General features: G+C 38.0%; 1 protein-coding gene across 13 annotated transcripts in view; it reads right to left on the bottom strand.

The window, feature by feature from the left end:
- The window catches only part of foxp2 (forkhead box P2), a 613,104-nt gene that overhangs the window by 507,085 nt on the left and 83,918 nt on the right, over window positions 1–22,101 (bottom strand). For 11 of the 13 annotated variants that reach the window (XM_051928699.1, XM_051928698.1, XM_051928705.1 and 8 more), the window contains exon 2: window positions 67–280. The exons of the other annotated variants lie outside the window; for them this stretch is intronic. The gene's annotated coding sequence lies outside the window, so the exon portion shown is untranslated. The remainder of the gene's footprint in view (window positions 1–66; window positions 281–22,101) is intronic. 13 annotated transcript variants of the gene reach the window in all.

Raw genomic sequence — 22,101 nt, 5'->3', positions numbered from 1 at the left:
ACAAGGTATGCATTATGAATTAAGAATTAAATACACTGCAGGAACAAACACATTTTACATTCATACCTTGCAACGCTGAAGAGATGGTGATCCAAGAATGCCTAAAGTTTGAACAGTTCTACCTCTTCCAAAATTCACAAGTTTCTAGAAGTCCAGTTTAGCATCACCATACTAAAATTAGTGTGTGTAGAAGTGGTGTAGTCAGTAACATTTGCAATCACAGATTAAGTTGGATCTCCATAAAAAGTGTTCAGGTTATCAAACTTCAAGCATGACAAAACTAAAAAAGAAAAATAGAAGAGAAATTACTTAAACACTTAATCTTAATATTTACATGAATTGTAATCTAAAAATGATTAAAGAGATATTAAAGTTCCAATGAAAGTTTTATACCATGACCCTAAACATGCTTAAGCCAGATTGTCTAACAGTCCTTAATGTTGATGAAGAAAAAAAAAAAAAAAAAAACACCACCACCACCACTCAAACACACACAACCTCACCAAAAAACTAAATTTTTCTTTAAATTTTCAGTTATAGTAAACAAAAGTTGGAATACATTTCACACATAAAACCATTTGCAATAGTACAATATAGACATTGCCAAATCTGTTGGTACCCTTCCAGCTCACTGAAAAAGTGCTGTTTGCCTCCTGAAATGTGATTAAATGAAAAACAGTTGTCCTGTGTACACCTGAATGTCTTTCATATGTCATTGAGAAAAGCAATGCAAGTGTGAAAAGTGATCAAGCATTTCTTACTCTACAAAGACAGTCTAAAATGGACACATTTGCTGTGAACCCTAGAAAAAGATAACAAAAACAACAGCTAGCTTTTTTTTGGGGGGAGGGGGGGGATACACTCTTAATTAAATAAATTAGGATCACACGTTTCCAATTGTATAAATCAGTCATTTAGCCTATTTGCAGTAAATGAAGAAACGTAGTCAGTCATTCTGCTGTTTGATATCATGTGCCCCACACTGAACATGGACCAAAGACAGAAAACAAGAGAGCGTTGTCTAAGAAGACCACAAAGAAAATTAGACAAACACGTTAAAGGCAAAGGCCATAAGACCATTTCCAAACAGCTTTATTTTCTTGTGACAACAGCTACAAATATTAAGATGTTTATGGTCCATGGGACTGTAGACATCCTCCCTTGACGAGGTGAGAATGGCAGACAAAACACCAAGGACAACTTGCAAAGGAATACTAGCCAAATTCCAAGATTAAGGTCCAACATTGTCTAATCGCACCATCCATTGGTTTTTGAGTGACAGAGGGCTCAATGGAAGAAGACCAAGAAGAACTCCACTGTTGAAAGAAAAACAAAAAAAAAAAAGCCAGATTGGAATTTGCTAAAATGTATATTGATAAAGCCACAATGTTTCTGGGAGAATGTGCTTTGGACAAAAAAGAGACAAAACTGGACCTTTCTGGCAAGTCAAATCAGCTATATGTCCACAAACAAAAAAATGAAGCTTTCATAGAAAAGAACACATACCTACTCTGAAACAAGGAGGTGGCACAGTTATTTTTGGGGTCACTTTGCCGTGTCTGGCATAGGGTGACTTGACACTGTGCAGGGAACAATGAAATTTCAAGACTACCAAGACATTCTGGAGCAAAAATGTACTGCCCAGTACCAGTAAGCTCAGTTTCAGTTGCAGGTCATGGATTCATGACACAAAACCCACCACAAAAAGCACCCAAAAATGGCTTAGAACATAATATTGGACTATTGTGTAGTGGCCTTTTATATGCCCCAATTTGAATCACATTGAATATCTACAGAAAGACCTGAAACATGCAGTCTGGAGAAGGCACCTTTCAAACCTTACACAGCACACACTGTTTGCATACCACCCTAATAGGTTAACAGAGGATGATATCTACATATTGCACGCCACTCTTGCACACATAGACAGAAAACCTGGACATTTTGCAATACTGCTGTTCTTTGACTACAGCTCAGCCTTCAACATAAGTGTGCCTCAGACTTTTCACTAAGGTGAAGGACCTGGGCCTGAATATAAGCCTCTGTGAATGGGTTTAGGACTTTGACAGGGAAACCACAGGTGGTCAGAAAGGGAAAACGCATCTCTGACCCCATCGTACTTAACACTGGAGCCCCACAAAGAGGTGTTTAAAGCCCCCTGCTGTACTCTGTCTAAACCCATGACTATGCAGCCACATTCAGCTCCGATTCCATAATAATTTTTCCTGATGACAACGTGGTGCTAGGTCTCATCTCAAATAATGATGAGGCAAAATACATGAAGAAAGTAGAGAGTCTGCTTTCATGGTGTCAAGCGAACAGCCTATAGCTAAAAGTCAGTAAAACCAAGGAGCTGGTTATGGCCTTCAGCATAAAGCAGTAGCGGTCCTACAACTCTGCTAACCATCAGGGGGATCCCAGTGGGGAGGGTAAATGCCTTCAAATACCTTGAGAATTAAATATCTCAGAGGGCTTGAGCTGAACCTTATTTGCACAAGCATTGGTCACAAAGGCAAGACTGTGGTTGTATCATTTCAGGCAGCTGACGAAATTTAGGGTATCCACAGTGATATTTAAATACTTTCTATACAGGGGCTTTAGACAGCACACTAACCCAGAGCATCACAACCCTGGTATGGCAGCTGCTCAGTGCAAGACCATAAACCCTGCAGAGAGTGATGAAAACAGTAAAGTGACTCACCAGTTGTGCTCTGCCCCCCTACAGGACATGTACAATAGGAGATGTAGACCCAGAGCAATATTAATTATTAAAGATCCTTCACACCCCATGAACTGCCTGTTTAGCCTACTGAAAAATCAGGCGGATGTTTCCATAATCTTATGGTCAAAACATAAATTTAAAAGGCGCTTCTACCCTCAGGATACAAGACTTCTTAATCAGGACATGCCACTTATTGACAAAATACCCCTATCATATTTTCTATATATGCATCTGTATCTACAGTACATTATCTATTACTTGTATTATTTCTCTAATGCACAGTCTGTTGTGCTAATTAGGCTTACATTTCACTGCACATTGTACATGTATAATAGTGCATGTGATGAATAAAAATGAATATTGAATCAAGATTCTTCTTGGAGCACTGGATGCAATGATTTTAGGAGCACTGGATGCAGTGATTTTAGGAGTCAACAATCTGGGCACTCAACATGCACAGACCTTACTGGTGTTTAATTGTTCACAAAGAATGGACAACCCATATCTAATCCCTAGTATGACTGATTTCCCACATGCTATCACTGTCTGATGCTCAATTACAATTCACTACATGATGGTAATATTTTCTTCTGTTGTCAATATAAAAGCAGTGGCCAGAGATACCTTCAAGAGACATTATGCAAAAAGGATTTCTGCAACTTATCTCTTGGCTGAACTATAGGAAGGGGATTGGTCCTGGTACACTTTGATTCGGCAAGAATTAAATTTCCAAAGACAAATTTTTCACTAGCGTTAGAATCTCAATGATAACACAATACTTGAAATTTGAGGTTTATGCCATCCATATTGACTTTCTAAAACAAGAAACATACAAATCATAAATACTATGAACTTGTAATTTACATAATTAGTGCCTAAGAACTAATCTTTGTATACAACCACTATCAACACCATTGAATATTTTGAGATTTGGAGGATGAAAAATGGAAAGACCGTTGGTCCAGATGACATACCTATGGAAGCATGGAAGTGTTTAGGAGAGATGGCAGTAGAGTTTTTAACCAGATTGTTTAATGGAATCTTGGAAAGTGAGAGGGAGGATGCCTGAGAAGTGAAGAACTGTACTGGTGCCGATATTTAAGAATAAGGGGGATGTGCAGGACTGCAGTAACTACAGGGGAATAAAATTAATGAGCCACAGCATGAAGTTATGGGATAGAGTAGTGGAAGCTAGGTCAAGAAGTGAGGTGATGATTAGTGAGCAGCAGTATGGTTTCATGCCAAGAAAAAGCACCACAGATGCACTGTTTGCTACGAGGATGTTGATGGAGAAATTTAGAGAAGTCCAGAAGGAGTTGCATTGCGTCTTTGTGGACCTGGAGAAAGCATATGACAGGGTGCCTCGAGAAGAGCTGTGGTATTATATGAGGAAGTCGGGAGTGGCAGAGAAGTACGTAAGAGTTGTATAGAATATGTACGAGGGAAGTGTGACAGTGGTGAGGTCTGTGGTAGGAGTGACAGATGCATTCAAGTTGGAGGTGGGAATACATCAGGGATCGGCTCTGAGCCCTTTCTTATTTGCAATGGTGATGGACAGGTTGACAGACAAGATTAAACAGGAGTCCTCGTGGACTATGATGTCTACTGATGACACTGTGACCTGTAGCAATAGTACAGAGCAGGTTGAGGAGACCCTGAAGAGGTGGAGATATGCTCTAGAGAGGAGAAGAATGAAGGTCAGTAGGAACAAGACAGAATACATGTGTGTAAATGAGAGGGAGGTCAGTGGAATTGTGAGGATGCAGGGAGTAGAGTTGAGAAGAGTGTCAGGAGTAATTTGTGACAGACGGGTATCAGCAAGAGTGAAAGGGAAGGTCTACAGGACGGTAGTGAGACCAGCTATGATATATGAGTTGGAGACGGTGGCACTGACCAGAAAGCAGGAGAGAAAGCTGGAGGTAGCAGAGTTAAAGATGCTAAGATTTGCACTCGGTGTGACAAGGATGGATAGGATTAGAAAGGAGTACATCAGAGGGTCAGCTCAAGTTGGACGGTTGGGAGACAGAGAGGCGAGATTGCGTTGGTTTGGACATGTGCAGAGGAGAGATGCTGGGTATATTGGGAGAAGGATGCTAAGGATAGAGCTGCCAGGGAAGAGGAAAAGAAGAAGGCCTAAGCGAAGGTTTATGGATGTGGTGAGAGGGGACATGCAGGTGATGGGTGTAACAGAGCAAGATGCAGAGTACAGAAAGATATGGAAGAAGATGATCCGCTGTGGCAACCCCTAACGGGAGCAGCCGAAAGAAGAAGACGACGACGACTCTGATCACCCCTTGCACACAGGGTTTTATTCATAGCTCACACTAAAGGAAGAAAGGTGGCAGTGACAGAAACTTTCTGACGAAAACATATTTACATATTTTGAAGGCCCCCATACTATATATCACAATCAAATGAAGGATTTTCATCCATTACCTGGCATCGTCATTTCCAGTGTAACAAGACATCACAAGCAGCAGCAGACCATTTTTTAGTATCAGGCACCAGACTGAAATTATGCAGTTGCAATAAACACACACCTACGATCAGTATGGGGAATTCAGAACTATTCAACCTAACCTGCACTGCTTTGGGAAGTGAAAGGAAATAGAAGCAGCCCACACATAAAATAACATGTTAACACCATGCAAACATGATAGGCATTCAAAGTGTGGATGATGGACCTATGAGGCAGCAGCACAATCAACCTCACATTGCACCAATCACAAACAAAGAATTTGTGGGTGAAAATATTTTGTCCAGAATACTTCATAAATTTTAGATTTGGTGCTTGCAGCTTGAAAACCTTTATTAGTTAAAATAATAAGTCCAAAACTCAGTAAATCTAAAAAGGACACCACAAAAAATTAACAATCAGCAATTAGATTTAAGGAACAATAATCTTGTCCACTCTTAACTAATTTAAGGAAATTAAACCATTTCTTAAAATAAGTTACACATTTATGATATAAGATTTCCTATTTACATAATCGCATCACTTTTAATGTACAGACAAGAGTGTCTTTAACCAGTAACTCTACAATAGGAAAAGGAAACAGAAGCTGGCATCAGTTTGGTTACTGCCAACTTCAGACTTTGTTGAATATCATCTAGGATGTGTAAATAATCAAAGAAGGGTACCCCCCCCCCCCCACACACACACACACTCACACACACCCCACACCCACTTGGTTCAAAGGTAAATTAACTGTAGTTTTCCTCTGTAACTAAATATTGAACATACAGCAATAGGCATTTATTAAATGAGAAATGGAAGGGAAAAAAAAGCATGTATTGTGGACACTTTGGCTGCAGTTAATATTGTGTATGCATGTGCACACAAAACATTACATTAAAAATCCCTCATTGTCATTGTAAAGAGCCCAAAAAGGATACATTTTTTTTAGCATTTCTCTAATTTGCACTACTAAAGGCATGCATTAGAAGTTTAACACTACAATATAAAAATATACAAAAAATAAATTTCTAAATAATAAGCAACAATATGAAGTGTATATTTTTGAAGATGAATTGCAGGTATATAAAAAAAAAAAAAAAATCAGTAAAGTTTTTATGTATTTAAGTGCATCATTATTACAGATACATGCCAGGTAAACCAGTGAGTGGTAGGCTTCTACTACAGCACAGCAAAATATTAGTTACTAAAATATTGATTAACCTGTTATCACAACTTGCTTAAAACTAACTAGTTTTAGAAACATTTAGTGACTGAACAAATTTATAAAAAGTTTTATATGCAATGTGATGAAAAATTATCATAGGCTATTTCCATTTGACTATTGTTCCCTGCCTTTGCATACAGCAATTCACATCCTGCAAACTGTTTTACACACTATGGTTTTAGAGTTGGTGGTCGGGTCTCCGTGAGTTGCTCTTGTGAGCGGGCACATGACCAGGCGGTGTGTATTCTTCAAGAACGAGGGTGGACACGGCAGGACCATCTAAGAAGAGGCATGTTTGTCGCGGATGTGAATCGCTGTATGCGGCGTGTAAAACAGTTTGTCACGGATGTGAATTGCTGTATGCAGCGTGTAAAAGTTTGCGAGGGGTATCCCATGGTCTTAAGAGTTGGTGGGCAGGTCTCTATTAGTTGCTCTTGCGAATGGGCACATGACCAGGCAGTGCGTTTGCTTCGAGAGCAAGGGTGGACGCGACAGCACCATCTAAGAAGAATCATATTTGTCGCGGATGTGAATCGCTGTATGCAGAGTGTAAAACAGTTTGCGAGGGGTATCCCATGGTCTTAGCAGTGTCTATGCTTCGATGTGAATCGCTGTATGCAGCGTGTAAAATGCTGTATTGTATGTTGCCCTCTCCAGAGTAACATCTTTTCATTCACCTACAGTCGTATCCTCAAAACCAACCCCATTTGGACAACTGTGTTTTTCAGGAAGTGTTCACCCATCAATACATAATTATGCGGCGCGGGTTGGCTAGTATACTATATTTATCCAGTGAACAGTGGCTGGTGACTGAGGGTGGGTGTTCATACAGCATTTGCGCTGACAGAGCGAGCTGAATGCGGGTGTGTAAAGTTTGTGAAATAGAAAATCGATTTATGTGCCACCTTTCTTTGTGCTTGTTGTACATCAAGATGTAATTCAAAACGGCAGAAGTCAGAATGTGCTTGTCAACAAAACCTTTAACGTACAGACAGAAAAATCACAAGTGAGTAACATTTCAGTTTATTTCTCAGGTGACTGCTTTTTGTTGATAGTAATTCACCTGCCACTTCGCACAGGAGAAATCGTTTTTACTTTATCATATACGAAGTATAGTAATCACGAAAAAAATTTGATCTCAAGATTTTGATGCATGCCGTGTCCAAAAACACCATTTTTTGGAATTGCGAGAGTGTGTGTGTGTATAAATAAGAGAACTCAAAAATGCAACGAGATAGACGGATGAAATTTGGCATGTGGTTTTTACACCAAAATTGTAGGTCTGTATTAACTTTTGGGCCACATCCATCAACTGGCGCAAAATCTTCAGTTGTCCCCGGGTGCTGAAAACCCTAGGTACGCCTCTGACCCCGGGCTCAGAAATAAATTATTTTTCTTCTACCAACCATATTGATCTCTGATTCCATCTCAAGCACAAAGTCTATTATGGGAGATTTCTGAATGAAATATTGAAGGCATTCATTTTAAGCACATTGTCTTGGAGCGAGATATATATGTTGTATGCTGTAGACATTTTGAGTAAAAAAATCCTCAAACCTTAAAATTCACCTAAATTTCATTTCAGATTGGCCCATTCTGTGCAATAAAAGAAAAAGATAAAAAGTGCCAACAGTAAGTGCACATTTGTTCAGCACAAATGACATAGAAAATATTTAACACATCATAAAATTGTGTAAAAGTGTTCACATTCAGTATCTGGTTTTGACTATGCTTGTTTCTATCAGACAAAAACAAAACCAGATAGTAAACCATGTAGTGGAGTAATCGTCCAATAGCATTAAACTCAAATCCAAATCCGTTAAGTGTACAGTTCTGTTTGATTATGACACAAAACTAAACTCCACAGTAGCTTTTTAACCACACCATAATTACTAAAACTGAAACTAATATAGAAATAAAATAGAAATGTGAAATAAAAACTAAATTAAAACTAAAAATACATGATGAAGGAAAACTAAAACTAAACTGAATTTCCAGGTAAGGTCAGAAAAAATATAGAAATAAAAACTAATAAAAATGGCAGACAGATGCTTCGAATTCTGATTAAAAAAAAAACAAAAACTCTCCTCAGTGAAATAAATATCCAGCCACTAAACATCCCTCCCATTAGCACCTGTGTGAAGACTTGCTTTTGTCTTCCACACAATCATACCTCTTGAGCATTGTAAAAAAAATAATAATTTTGTTGCACAGGCCACATCATCATTGTTCATCTAGCATCCCATGCTACTGGGAAAGCCATCGGGACCATTGACTATGATGAATCTGCTGTATAGAAACTGAATGCACAGAAGAAAGGATGGACTAGTGCCAAAACATTTGAACTTTTGTTGTGAAAATAGAATCACAAACCAGGCATTACTGTGCAAAAAGTACACTTCAGAACCACAGGACACATATTTGGTTATTCAATAGCAAAACATATAGTACCACATAAAATAAACTTGAAATTCACTGTAATGCATCTCTTTGCTTTACACAAATAGTTTAAAATCGACTACCAAAAGAACAGACCAATAAATTTATAGTTCGATCACTTGCCCAGCATTCCCAAATAAATTCCATAATCATTACAACTATACATCTATGAAGAAACCTTCTGCCATTTACCCCTCTCACATTTTCTCAGATCATACATTAAAAACCAGTCCTCCCTAAAGTAATGTACACATGCTTATACACATCTGTTACACTTTAACAAATCCCATAATTATGAATAATCCAAATTAAAATCTAACAAAAAGCAACTAAAAGAATTGTTAGAATATTAATGTACCCATGTTCAAACTAAAGCTGTATCCTTGTTCAACTGCTTGCTTTAAAATATTTGGGTAAGAATGAGGGAAAATTGGTTTTGGAAAAAAGAAAAAAAAAATCAAGGACTTAAATCAGACAAGTGTGAAGGCAAATAATTCTAGATGAAAGAATTGAAAAAATATCATAATTAATATCAAAAATGTATTTGTATTACACTAAAACACAATGTAAATCTGTTCTTTTGTGATGGATATGCATAGAGGATGACAAGGTAGCATTAGAGTGCTATGTTATCTCACACCTCCAAGTTTGGCAATCTTCTGTATACAATTTACACATTCCCATGTCTGCAATGTCCCCAAAAAATCACATCTTAAAACACATAGGTTTTTGTAAACAGCAATCCTTAATTGCCCGGTGTGTGTGTTTGTGTAAATTTGGACATGTGCAAGTATACTAGCAGTCAATATTAGTTGGATCTACTTGGTACCCCAACACCCTAATAATGGATTAAGAAGGTTCAGGAAAAACAAGTGAATGGATGGATAACTTGGTGTTAAAATGTACCCCCAGAGTTGTATGAAATGAGAAAACAGAAGAGAAAGGAGAGGAACTTCCTCCTAGTGCCACACTCCTAGGGCGGAGTGGTGGCTCCGAGGCTAAGGATCTGCGCTGGTATCCAAAAGGTTTCCGGTTCGAATCCCCGTCAATGCCAAAAGAGATCCTACTCTGCTGGGCCCTTGAGCAAGGCCCTTAACCTGTAATTGCTCCTGTAATGGCTGACCCTGCGCTCTGACCCCAGGGGGTATGTGAAAACTAACAAATTCCTAATACAAGAAATTGTATAAGGCGAAATAAAGAACAAACAAACAAACCAACCAACCAACCAATATTTGTGGAGGTTTAGATCAGGGTTTGGCTTGAAGGGTTCATAAACAGTGACATCATCATGGTCCAATCAATGCCTTTTTTTATATAAATATTCCAAATTTGATGAACATTTTCTGTTCAGCGACAGAAAAATATTGCTAAAAATCTAACGATATTAAAATCAGTGCCATCTGAGTTATAAAATGCCATGACTACTCACAACATTTTTTTATTTACAATAGCGCCCCCGGAAAAATTCCTTCAAAGCTACATTCATAAAACCCTTTTCAAATCATCTGGGTCAACAAATACTTTGTGAAATTTGTAATTTCATCAGTACATGTACATTACATTGACAGGTTAATTACACTGACAGAAAAATAATATATTCAATTCAATTGATCAATTCAATTTTAAAATGTTACAAATTAGTGATGCTTCAATTTTTTAAATCTCTTTTCACCTTTTTCAAATTTGTCCCTAGTTTAAGTTTGGTTTTGTCGATTCAAAAATTACTTCAAAGTTCCTTCCAATCATGCACCGTCTGGGCTCACTCAGAATTGGCCACATAGACATGACTTGTCACAATATTTGTAGTCTACGTAAACTGGAGAAAGCCAATAGCTCAAAATGTCTTCCCTTCTCAGAAGGACTTTGCTCCTTCAATAGAAGGGTGCATTTACACTGTAAACTATGATTCCCCTTGCCCTAGGCCATTTATTCCGAGGTTCCAGGACCTCAAGGACGTGTCCTTCATAAAGTCTGGAAAAATCTCCACGTCTTAAAATGGCCGCTGCGTTTTACAGGGGCGTCTCCTGTATCGAGGAAAGTCTGAAAAACTGATCTACATGTTTATTTAATACTCTGTTTGCTCTACTATGACATTCTAAAAGAGGCAATGGAGGCTACAGATAACTACTATTCTGCTGGAATCTTCCCTCTCTAATGGGGTCATCTGGCACACTGGTGATTATGGGAGGGTTTTCCTAAAATGAAATTCTCCCTAGAGAGGCGACATTTCGTTTGCTGGGCCTTCACTTTATAGATAAGGATAACAGTGCTAGTTATTTAACAAAAAAAGTCAAGTAACAGAACTTGAGTGTTGAATTCAGAGAATATTTTCTGTGTAATCACGGTCAGAATGACCTTTTCCTATAAACTACAGACCTGCTTCTGGGCACCAGATGGAATGAGGCATTACTGGTGGGGGGGGGGATAGGAGATTTTTTTCCAAGAACAAGTTCCTTGGTTTTATAGTTTCTTCAGCAGATGAAGCTTATGCTAGTTTAATGCATGTTCAGTTCATAAACTTAAATCCAGATTTCTTCATCTAAATCTCCTGTAACGCAGGGGGGGAGGAGTGATCAGGGTTAGATTGTTGAGAATGTCCACGTTTTCTCTGTATCCTCACTTACAGTTCTTGTTAGTTTTAATGTGTAGCTATTGGAGGGGTTTGGTCTGTAGATAGTCTTACCACTAATGGTATAACTGCTAGGCATGGTAGGGATTTACCCAATTATTTTTTGTTTCAGTCCTAAGACATCAGCAGGTAAAGTAGAGGCTGTGACATCACTCCATTTTCTGTCCCTTTCATCAAGAGATTTATCTAAGCTTTTATTTCTCGATAATAGCTGATTAACTCTAGGAATCCCCACGGTCTGGACTCCTACATCAAAATGGCTGGTGTCCAGGAATTCCCCTGGAATAAGAGGGTAGATGTCATTCCCTGCAAGAAATCAAAGTGATGGGATGTGAGATGACAAGAGTGTGCAATAGATATTACAGAGCAGTTTCCTCTGCATACGCTGCTTCCAGGAAATAGTGTGGCAATTCTGGTGCACCAAATCTTCAGGTAAACAGCCTAAAGACTTTGTCTAAAGCATGGGTGCCCAACTCCAGTCCTGGAGGGCTGCCGTGGCTGCAGGTTTTCATTCTAACCCTTTTCTTAATTAGTGATCTGTTTTTGCTGCTACTTAACTTCTTTTCAATTAATTTTAACTGACTTGGTTTTTAAGAAATGTTTCCCAGAATTTCTTCATCGTTCCTCTGAATTTCTTCATTTCTTTCCTTAAATGGCACCCAAACAGAAGTGAAATGTGAAGTGAGGGAGCCAACAGAAGACCAACTCATTCAGGGCCTCAAACTCCAACCAGTTGCTTAATTAGGCTCTGAGTCTTGTCGTTAATTAAACTCGCTTTTTAATTCCTTGGCTTGTTGCTGCTCTCATTGTGCATTAGCAGACATTTCTAAAATTGTGGATTTTCTCTTTTGTAAGAGCAGATCAGTATTCCTGAGACCTTCAACTTTCTTTATTTTCAGATATTGTACGATGGACACCAGTTGTTTTGGCTCATTTTGTATCTCATTATAGTTTGGCTGCTAATTAAGGAAAAATAAACAATTGAGTCTTCAAGAGCAAGTTAAATAAAATGAATTCAAAAGAAGTTAATTAGCAGCAAAAACAGGTCACTCATTAAGAAAAACGGTGAGAATGAAAACCTGCAGCCACAGCGGCCCTCCAGGACTGGAGTTGAGCACCCCTGGTCTAAAGCAATAACTCCTGAAGCCATGCGAGGCAATCAAACAGAACTTAGAGGGAGGGGGAAAAGAAAACTGTTTTGTTCTTCATCAAATTAGTCTAATTCCTTATGTTGCAAAACTAATCATATCCTGCAATTCAAGGATGACAAGATCATATTGGGTACAGATGAACACTTACACAAAACTCTTCTTGATGGGTTTCCAGACCCACTCTACTAGCTCCCTATGAAAACATATTTCAAAATTGAACCTGATGGATTTTTTCTTTTGCTTAGTTTATTTTTCTCCTAGTTATCACACTTGGTCTAGCTTAAGTTACATTTGTTTCTCAGTAATTGGCTTTATAGATCTCCAATTTGTGCTTGGATAGGGCCTTCCTGACAGACCACCGCTGTACTCTGTTACATAGGCATTCATCAGTACTTTCCATTTACCCTGCAAGAACCGATTGTTAACATCAGAAGCAACAAGGACACTGCCAACAGCAGACTCGCTCACCACTAGCAAACGAGCCTATGCTATGGTCTTCAAAATCCACTTCCGGATGGCAGCATCCCTCTACAACTATTGCCCATCACTTAATACTGATGCCCAGTAAGTGGTTGCAGCGGAGAAGATTCATGGAAGGTTTTGAAGCAAGGACAAAAAAAAAAAGCATGACACACACACACACAAAAAAGAAAAAAACTACTTCCAGGACAAACTCCAGTTTAAGCATATCAAAATAAAAGCCCTTACTAAGCCCATGGTACTCCTGATGGGCTGCTCATATCTGAAGATTATACATTAGAATCGATTAGGACAAGTCGACTAGAACAAGCTGTTCACAAGATCCAACTGAAGGTTCCTACTGCACCTGCGCTCTACATCACTACTTGGTTTTTTATGGCATGTTAGATTCTCTGAGTGATGAATATCTTAACTTTAACAAGTTTCCAACTGTGTCCCCACGTTCTTGTTGAACACACTTAATTCCAGACATCTTGACCTTGAAATAAAAGTGCATTAACTCAGCATAAATAGAGATACAGACAAAAGCAAACCACTTGTAGAAGATGCACGCACATGATTGAGAATGTAAAAAACTGCAAAGGTTTTGTGTTCCACCTAGCGCCAAAAAGATGAACTAACTTATGTACTGCATAAATTTAAAGTGAAAAATACTTAAATATTTTTAAATTTACTGGACAGACAAGCTTTCAAAGATGCTGACATGCAACTTGAAGGTTCATATGTAGGGGCCTCACTGTAAGAAGTAGACGTCTTTAGTCTTTGTTATGAGTCATGTAGCAGCAGCGAATAAAACTCAATGTACATTTCTCAAGCAACTCAACACTTTTTGAAATCCATGCCACAAAAAAAAACTGTGCAAAAGGCTCTCTTTCATTTAACCTCTTAAATAAGATAAATGGGTCGTCAAACATTTTTGGTGGTGGGCCAGATTGCCAGTTAAAACTCACATGTAGTGGGCCATACATAAAATCTAGGGGAGACTATGAACCCAGATAATCTAGCACATGTTAATCACAGACATTAACTTTAAAAGTAGTTGATCCAAGATATGGTTTAAATCATTCATTTTTTAAAATTAAAACCTATTAAGAGCAATACAAAAAAAAGAGTAAACTTTAAAAGAAAGTGGTTTCACTAAGACATTGTTCTAGACACAATATGAAACTGCTCCTTTCTACTCAAATTGTTAATATCAACTAAGAATGTGGTTTTCACCACAATTCACTCATTGAAAAGATTTGTATCTGTTAGTTTGCTTCTATAGTTTCTTTTTAGTAATTTTAATTTTTGAGAAGACCTGGGGCCTCATGCATAACGCCGTGCATAGAATTCGCACTATAACAGGACATAAGCACAAAAGCGGAAATGTGCTTACGCACAAAAAAAATCTGTGCGAACGCCAACTTCCATGTTCTTCCACTCTATAAATCCCGGTCAGCGTGAAAAGTAACGCACGTGCACGCGCCTGCTGTCCCGCTCCAACTCCTCCCAGAATTATGCCTGTTTGAATATGCAAATCAATATAAATAGCCCTTAAGCTCAGCCTTCTGTGAAGAGACAATGGCAAAAGCAAGAGGGGAAAATAGAAGAATTTCAGTGAATACCAAGTGGAGGCAAGGAAAAACATACTATTTGTTGGTTTAAACAGTGGTATAAACAACAAAAGGAAGTTGATCGAGTGACATAGCGTGTCGGAGAAACTCGAAAGCTCAAGTTCACAAAGTCGCACAGTGCCCGAAATAAAAATAAAGAAGCGGTCACATATCAAAGTCGCCGTGAAAAGGCGAGTCGTAGCCCACCGTCTGAGTGTCACATGAAAGCTTACTAGGATACAGAGAAAAAAAAAAGGCACACAGTGGGGGAAAAAAGCAAGAAATGTCAACTTTAATCTATAAATTTCCACTTTAATCACGTAGTTTATTTTGTCATTAAAGTAGAACATCATAAACATCTTCTTAAAATCGTTTAATTTATCAGTTTCTCAATCACATTGTAACTAAAGTAGCATGTTAAATGCTTTGTTCTGTATTTGATCTTCTATGTGCTGTGTGTGTGTGAATCACTATGTTCTTCCAGGCTTTCTCTTCCTCCGACAGGACACAGAATCCATTACATTTGTGATATTACAGCTCTCTGAATAATTAAAATACTGAGATGTATACGTGATATAATTTTCATAATGATAGGAGTTAAAGCATGTTATTAAACATGGGAACACGGTGGTTGTTCATGTCTCACGCAAGATGCTCGCTGCTTTCATCTTAAAAACGATATCATCATCATATGTAAATACGCGCTTTATAAAGTGGATCAGGTTGTACAATATTATAAGCTATCAAGTTTACAGTGAGGTAATTGCACTTATAAGTACAAACAGTTCTATAAGGAGCACTTGATGGACTGATTGAGTGCGTTTGGAGTTCTTGGGATGAAACTGTTTCTGAATTGCGAGGTCAGTACGGGAAAGGCTCTGAAGAATTTGCCGTATGAGAGCAGGTCAACAGACCGCATGGCTGAGGCAGCATGTGCTTGATGCTGTATACCGATAATTCTCTTTCTGATCAGCTGCTGTACAGCTGTGATTCACACTCTCATACAGTGATATAGAGAGTAATATGGAAAAAAATGATCCAATGTGGCAACACCTAACGGGAGCAGCTGAAAGAAGAAGGTGGTGCAGTGAGAGTAACAACGCTAAAGCAGTTATGGTATTTGGAATAGTTTGACCATTCTGTGGACCATTATATTGTTACAGGTTAATTACAATCAGATGCCATAAAACTAATAAACAATATGCAGTTAATTTCAGTGCATTTATAGAGCCGCGTCAGGGATGTAGATCTAAAAAAGAAAGGGTAACCACACAGGAACAGAAGCACTGCTTTGATGCTGGGTGCCGCCAGTCTGCAAAACCGAGCAGAGAACTTGCATACGACAGGGTATGAGCTACCGTGGTAATGTGCGTGGCTTTACGGCAAGTTTAGGTTTTATACATCGTGATTTGAACGTGGAAACATTCTTACACAACATTTTTGTGCGTACGCACCGTTTATACATGTTTTTGGACTAGACTGCATGGCAACTTATCACGCTTGCATCACCCAACTATAGCATCATCATGGCAACAGCACTCCGTGTGGGCTGGAATATTAGGTATTTCAACGAGAAGCCTATTTTGCTTATGTAATAAAGGAAATGAAATTGGCTGAAGAGAAGGATGTAGAGCACTCCAAATTTTAAAGTATTTATAAGAATAAAAACTTTTGTTTCATACCAATATCAACTAAATAAAACATTTAAAAAAAAAAAATAGCCGTTCAGGGATTTTTCTCCATAAAACTGGATTTTACAGTACATAACCACAGACATTTTATGATGTATAACCCTGGAAACAAGTTTCTTTTTGCCCCAATCTGTCGGCTATTGTACCACCTTTAGATTTCATATCCTATAGTAATGTTGAGCAATTGCATACCCACTTTATTTCATGCATTTTGCACATAGCTGTGATATGTAGAAGGAATGAGCAATCGCAGACAACTATACGTCATATAGTATAAAAATTTCTGGTCAAATACATAGATTAAATAGTCATCTCAGCCCCCTACCCCATAGTGCATGCCAGAATGATATGATCCTCTGTACTGCTTTTAGCTAATTATGATGGCTGCAGAATTCCCCTACATGTAGTAGTATTTCACCCAAAAATTTGAGAAAGTGGCTGTTTTTTCGTACAAATCAGATGGTGCTTCAGAACTGCAACTAATTTTATGAACACCTGATGTGGAAATCAAAAAACAGTTAAAGACTTTCTATTTAGGAAAGCTTATTAACAAGAATGCTATAATTGTTTTATCTGTTTTTATCTTGCTTTGCCTTTGTATAAACTTTTTATGTGGCACTTTGAGATTTACTGCTAATGTAAAGTGCCCTATAAATAATAATAAAATGCGTTATTATTATTATTATTATTATTAAGTCACTGAATGAAAACCACAGGACAAGACAACAAGTTTATTTACACTTACCTATTCAAATATATTTCTTTTAGTGTTGTGAAAATTAAATTTTTCAAGTGACTACCACTTTTTATAGTGACTAGCACTGGGAAGAAAGTTAAAGCCACAGTATTTCTTCAAACAGGAGACAAATTATCCGCTAAATGCACTTGTTTCAGTACACAGGATAGTTAAATATTAAATATTAGTGCTGCAAAAACTAAACGCCACAATCCATGATATTCGATTATTAAAAGTGCTGACAATCACTTTCATCGACTAATTGGTTAAGTCATTAAGCCGAGTACATTATGGAACACAACTGTGTAAATACCAAAATTAATTGTGAATGCATATGAAAAATGCAATACAGTAAGCAAGTGACAGTGAAGACAAAAACAGTTTTCTGCTAAAAGAGACAGCATCAAACAGAACCAAACATCGAGTGCAGCACATCAATCGTGACTAAAAGGCGTAACCTGGACTCTGTGTGGAACTTTCGCTTTTCCACTCTGCTCCAACCTTTTGACACTATTTGGCAACCAGACCAACTGCATTTGACTAAATCTGAAGGAAGACATGATGTAAAATTATTGCTGCAACAAGCCTAGTTTAGCTGGGAAAACAGATTTTGTGGCAGGATTACACAGCTTCAAAACGTGAAACTCTTAACAGAACATTCCCAACAACAAATTGCATGACATGCAACATGCCGTGACAGTGTGTTGGTTGCAAATAAATGTGCCAAAGAATTTGTTAAAAGAATTCCAACACCAACACTACCACTAATAAAGTCATTACAGTGCAACAGACTCTTCTGTGATGAAATAGTGTTGTGGTCAGATATTTACATGATGCTGTGTGAGTAAACCGTCTCTATGATGTAAAGAAAAAAATCTTAGAATTTAATGTTTCATTTTGAAGTGCTGCTTCAATGCAATTCTGAATAAAGAATCCACATTGTGAGTTTAGTAAATTTATTGAAAACTTAACTAATAAGAATTTCCTTAAAAACATGTTGTGTTCATAATAAATCATTTTAAAATAACAAACATCTTGTTTTTAATTTATAACACTGGGGTGGTTAATCTTTAAAAATTGAAGCAGTAATATTAAGTTCTATATCAAATTCCAAGATGATTAATATAGCCAAAAATATTTTTTTCTGTATCTCCTAGCTTTCTAATGATCAAAAGTTTGCAGAGTAACTATTAAAATTTTACTACCCAATTGCAATTCAGTCTTTAGCAGCTCTGTGCTGTTTGTAGTTATTGGCTTGTGTTGAATTATGTGGTTTTATGAGGAAGTAAAATACTTGATTCAATTATCTTACTGCAGCTCAGACAATGAATACAACGTTAGAATGAGCTAAGTAGGTGTAAGGTTAAATGAGAATTTGCCTGCGTTTCATAAAAACACTATTTTGTTTAACAAAAAATGAACTACTTTTAAATGTATTAAAAACACTACTTGCTGAAAAATTTATACAAATCTGTTTTTTTACCGAAAAGACCTATGCACTTATTATTTTAACTTGAAATTAAATATACCATGTTTAAAGATTATATTATCTTTTAAACAATCCAACTAACCAATTAGCCAACAAAACAAATCAAGAGATATCAAAATAACCATTATTGTGGCATTACTAAATAGAATACATTACTTTGGCAAATGCACTTGCTAGTATTATTTCGGGCATTTTCGCCCTTTGCTAGAGATACAGACTTGAACTAATTTGTTTGTATCCCTCCACAAACAAAGAACTACCCACAATGGTCTCTGAAATAACTTGACACTGACAAAAGTAATTGGTACAGATCATTCTTTATTCTTTGAACAACAGTAAAAAGACTTTGCTTTAGAGTTTTGATTCAACAGAATATTTCAAATAAATCACACAAATGAAAATATTAAGGACAAAAATTACAGGACTAGGGAATCCATTCCCTGACGGGTTTATCAATTCCAGGGAATTTGGGAATCCAGCATGTCATTCCAGGGAGCCCGGGATTCCCGGTGCACGGGCATGGGTGAAAGGTTTTAGAGCGAGCGACACTTATTTTTTTAATAAAACTACTGCAATATGTTGACACCAATAAAAGACTAACCTTAACTACAGGCAGTTCATGCTGTCATACAAGTAAATGTATCTAGTTAGTTGCGATAAGAGCGTAGAAAGCACAACGTGTTGAGCGTGCGGTCGTCCAGAGTACGCCAGCCGCTGAGAAAGCACGCTCTGCCTCCACTGAAGTGGGCGGCACAGTTATCAAATACTGATACACTTGTTCTAAACAACGCCCGCGCTTGCCGTTGCTCTGAAACACAGTTGCTTCAGCTTTTACGGATACATCCAGTTTCTTGTCATCATTCTGTGATGGCAAGTTTCTTGGCACAGATAATGCGGATGCAACAGACTGATGCATTGTAATTTCAAGTTGCTGTTCAAAGCTGTTGTCTGATGAAGTGCAAGCTGCAGCAATGGTGCCACCTTAATTATTTTCAACTATAACTCTTATTTCTTGAACGATTTTTACACTTTTACACACTATACATGCGAGCTTGGCCATTCCCATTCAGCCGGGAATTCCAGCAGTTTCATTCCCGGGAATGCAGGAAATGGGAATTGTCCAGGAATCCTCTGCTCCCGGTAATCGGGAACCCAGGAATGGATTCCCTAGATATGACCCTTAACCGAATATATTCCTGCACAACATTTAGAGTCAATCATAGCAAACCAGATATTCCTGTAGCTTTCAATGAGACCTACTCTTCCTAAGCAATCTTCTCCAACTGTGTCTGGTTTGAAGAATGCCTTCTTTAGACAGCATGTTTCAGTTCTTTCCATAGGTGTTCGATAGAATTAAAATTGGGTCCCATAAAAGACCACTTCAGAATAGTCAAATGTTTTGTTCTTGGATGCTTTCAGCAGTGTGTTTCGGCAATTATATTGTTGGGAGGATTCATGACCTGCAACTGAGGAAGAGCTTTCTGGCATTAGGCAATACATCTCACTCCAGAGTGCCTTGGAAGGTTTGAGATTCATTGTTCCCTGCACAGACTCGGTACCCCTTTGCCAGACACAGTAAAGCAGCAATCTCGCTTCTCTGACTTTGTCTCCCAAAAATCCAACCTTAGCTGACTCTCTAATGCAGTGGTTCCCAAACTCGATCCTAGGGACCCACGGTGGCTGCAGGTTTTTGTTCCAACCAGATTAACAACTGGTGATAAGTAAAAACAACTGATCTCATTTAGTTAGTGGGGTTTTTTTTTTTTTTGTTTTTTTTTTTTTACTCTTCTCATTATTCTGCATTCAGAAAAACACAACAGTATGGTTTTTACATTTATAAAGACATTTAGAAATATTTCTACTTTGTTAAAGCTATAAATGCTTAACTCTTTTCCCCTTTTCATGTGTTGTAGCGGGGCTACATAGTTAGTGTTGTCAAATGTCAGTTCTGAGTGCGTCTTGTTTCCATTGTCCCGTTTGCTGTTTATGTGTGTGTATATCAGGAAATGATGATGGAAGAAGACCACAGCCTCTAACCTGGAAAACACCTGTTTTTAATTAATCAATTACAGCCGTCACAAGGACTATTTAAGTAATCAGAAAGGAGAGAGGAGGGAAAAAAAAAGGAGAGGAGAAAGGAGACCATTCGTTTTTCAACCACGTATCAATTTACTTGCTGTTTTTCCACATTGCGCCTTTGCACCAGTTTGTTTTTCATTTTGCCGGACTGCTTTCATCCTTCATCTGCTGAGACCCCGGGGTCGGTTCGTCATCCACCATATGCCGAGGGAATCACGGTGAGGTTGTTCCATTTGCCGGGAAAATCAAACGACTCATTTACCACTAGTTCAGTCATCTGTATTCAGGACAGTTTTTATAACCGGACTCAAGTTCACAATCATTCAGTTTATCATTCATTTTTGTTATCCGTGTTGTGTGTTATATATGTTACAGGGGCAAGGGAGGGTTTTGTTGTATTTATATATGGTGTTGTCTCTTTGTTGATGTGGTGGAGGGATATTTATATTTATATATGTTTCTATTCTTGCATTTGTCTTGTGGTTTAATCTAGTACATTTAATCAGTTTATTTTTACATCATCTGCTTTTTGCGCACTTATATTTACACCGTCGATTGTGGGGGAAAAGTGCAATTTGTTAGAGGTACGGCTTGATAGTGAGATTCATCTCAGTAAATTATCCAAGCCACAGGTCTTGGAGGTGTAGTTGCCGGCTGGGTATGGGGTCGGCCGTTACAGTGTAGTTTGCTCCCTTCATTTAACCCTAATAGTGCCAATTAAAAACCAACGCAGCAGACACCTGGGCTGATGAAAGCAGCAACAACTTCAGTGTCAGACTCACTAATTAGTGAATAATCAATTTAAATAACCAGAACACCTGGAAAAGCAGAATGAAAATTGGATTGAAAATACTGTTAACAGCTTAAAAAAAAAAAAAAAAAAAAATACTACATATTCCCCATATAACTGCTTATTTTAATAAAAGTCTACCAAACTTAGTTTATCATTTCTGCATTGATTCCAAAACACAAACTAGCAAATAATGACTCACTAAATTAGGCTAAGAGTCCAATGAAAAATGGAAATTGGTTGCAACAAAAACCTGCAGCCACAGTGGATCCCCAGGATCGAATTTGGGAACCACTGCTCGAAGTATTCATTTCCAATCCTGTCCCTCCCCGCCACACCCAGCACAAATCTTAACATCTCTAACTCTGCCACCTCCAGTTCAGTCTCCTTTCCTTTTCACTCTTGCTGGTACCAGACTGTCACAAATCACTCCGGACACTCTTCACCACCCATTCCACCCTGCCTGCACGCTCTTCTTTGCCGCTCTTCCATACTCTCCTTTACTCTGTACTGTTGATCACAGGCGTTTAAATTCCTCAACCTTCGCAAACTCTACTCCCTGCATCCTCACCACTCCTCTGACCTCCCTCTCATTCACACACATATATTCTGTCTTG

Source organism: Erpetoichthys calabaricus, chromosome 1, assembly GCF_900747795.2.
Source record: "Erpetoichthys calabaricus chromosome 1, fErpCal1.3, whole genome shotgun sequence".
Taxonomy (NCBI): domain Eukaryota; kingdom Metazoa; phylum Chordata; class Cladistia; order Polypteriformes; family Polypteridae; genus Erpetoichthys; species Erpetoichthys calabaricus.
Note: the sequence above shows the minus strand (reverse complement) of the source record. Positions and strands in the feature narration are given on the sequence as shown.